We start from the raw sequence: 2,478 nt of genomic DNA on the forward strand, positions 1-2,478 counted from the left end.
GAGGGGGAGGGGGTGGGAGGGGGAGACGGTGGGAGGAGGGAGAGGAAGAAGGATGGAGGAGAGGGCCTTGAATGGCAGTGCCCCTGGCAGGGCCTCTCTGACTCCTGCGGGTGGACCCGACCCTCCTCTTCCAGCACGACCTGGCCAGGCAGGGGATGAGGAGGGAGCATGAGGTGGGCTTGGCAGAGGAAGCTGTCCTGGGAGGCAGGGGAGGGCGGGGCTATTTCTGGAATCTGCCTGCCCTCCACCCCCACCCCACCCCATCGGGATCCTGCGTTCTGGGAGAGGAGCCCCTCGGTCCGCCTCGGGGAGCCCTGGTGCCTCCAAACGTGAGCGCGGGAAAAGAAGCAAGCGCAGGAAAAGGGGAATTACCCACCACCACTGTCCTGTGTGAGTGGTTTTCTTAAACCCATAAAAGTGGGTGGAACAAGAAGGAAAGACCATCCCAGGAAACTGCCTTTATCCACAGGGAAGTTAAGAGGAGACTCAGGGCTGCTGGTGGGAGCCCAGGGTTGCTGGCCCAGGCCCCGCTTCTGCCAGCCCCTCTCCTCCCCACGCCTCTCCTCCGCCTCCCCTTTTGGACTAACTGCACCCCTCCCCGCCCACGCGGAGCCCCAACTCCAGCCCCAGGGTAGGGTCCCACCTCCCCTTTAAAATCTTTTCCTCCCAGGTCTCTCAGTCACCCCCTCTCCTTTGACCACGGCTGGCCAAGCTCTGCGCGATGCCTTGGTCGCCTCCCTGCCCTACCCAGGGCACCCGAGATGTGGAGGGCCTGCTCTCCATGGGCTCCAAAAACTCAGGCCCCACCTGGGAAATTTTCTGGACAAGGAGGCCACCAAGGCCCACGCAGTGAGGGTGGACGGGGAGGGGACAGTGCTCCCAGCCCCGCAGGGCCAAGCTGCAGCGCTGAGCCTCGGGCCCCGCCCTCCACTCTCCCGGCGCTGGCTGGACCTCCCTCCTGTCCTCCACCCCCAGGAAAGGCTGGGAGGAAACTCATCCAGGGATTTTCCATCCCAGAAGCTCTTTTTCCACAAAAGTCCAAGTGCCTTCTGGGAGGCAGCAGGACAGTTGCGCCCACGGGCAGGGGACAGGCCCTGTGTCTGCGCCCAGAGGGCAGGTGGTGGGGCTGTCTGTGACCCCTCCCCAGTGACTGCGGAGTTTCCGGAACGCCCTCCCATGACTCCCTCCTAGGGTGTGGTGTTGGAAGGCAGCCCCCACTATAAACACCGAGGACCCAAGCCCTCCAAGCATCTGTGGAACAAAGACATTTTTTATTTCATCCTACTGCCTGCACTATCCAGTGAATTTTCCTCCCAACTTAGAACATGATTCATCAAGGAGGACCCTGTTTCCAGGGGTTACACATGCGGTTTCCATGGTGGTGGCCCTGTAGCCGGTGGAAGTGGCACAGGGACAGAGAGGCACATGCCGGCCCCTCCAAGGGCCCAAGTGTTACAGGTGGCCCTGGGCTCCGCCCCGGCACCTGGGCACGGCGGCCATCCCCTCCCCCTCCCACCTCTGTAGGGGGTGAACCCATCTCCATCTCCTCCCTGTGAGGGTCCAGGGGTCTGGCTGGCCCACGGGTTTGCTGGGCACCTAGGGCAGGGCGGCGCCTGGCCCCAGCCTGTTTGCCGAGTGTGAATGAGTCCACTGGCCGGAGGCAGCCTGCGGTTGGATCTCCCCGGGGTCGGGCGGGGCAGGTCCCAGGGCCACAGGTGGGGAAGGTGCAGCCCGTCCTGGTCCCAAGCGGGGGTGCGACGACTCAACGCTGGTCCTTCTGAGTCAGGCTGTCCCTACAGGACGTCCCCCAGGTGATCTCTGGGGCCTCATTGACCACGGGCCTCCCCAGTCACCAACAGGACGGCAGAAGGCAGAAAACAGGCCGGGGAGAGGCGGCCGTTGCCACAGGGGCCGGTGGCTGCAGGGAAGACGCCTCGGCTGCAGACGGGGCCCCTGGCAAGCGTGGGGGACGCGGCCTCCCACCGGTCGGGTCGGGAGGGAGCAGGCTTCGGGGGAGAGTGGCCGACGTCGGCGATCCAGGAATGGGCCTGCGACAGACTGACTCCCAGACAGGAAAACACGCGTTTCTGGAGCATTGCCTGTAACTGGAAAGACCCGGCCACACAGTCAAGGCTCCATTCCAGGGGCTGTTCTGTCAATCACGGGCCCTGGGACGGGGACCCCCAGACTGCGGGGGAGAGAGCTCTGCGCGCCTCGTGTGTTCCGGGAGCGCCTCTGGGAGCCGCAGACTCTGGATATCAGCGGGCGGGCGCGACCCCATGGCGGGAGACGCAGGGTCCTGGGGTTGCGTCCCCGCCCTCTCTGCGTTTCCTTTAGTGACTCCTGCTGAGACGGGCTGAAGCGGAAACACCCGCACTGAGTGTGACACTCAGGAGCTCGCTGAGGCCCCCTGGTGCTTCCCGGGGCCACGTGCACTGGCCTAATTTCATTTTGTTCCATTGCCTGTAAGCTGAGGAT

This window comes from Rhinopithecus bieti, unplaced genomic scaffold (genome assembly GCF_001698545.2).
Source record: "Rhinopithecus bieti isolate Rb0 unplaced genomic scaffold, ASM169854v2 scaffold_18153, whole genome shotgun sequence".
Lineage (NCBI taxonomy): Eukaryota > Metazoa > Chordata > Mammalia > Primates > Cercopithecidae > Rhinopithecus > Rhinopithecus bieti.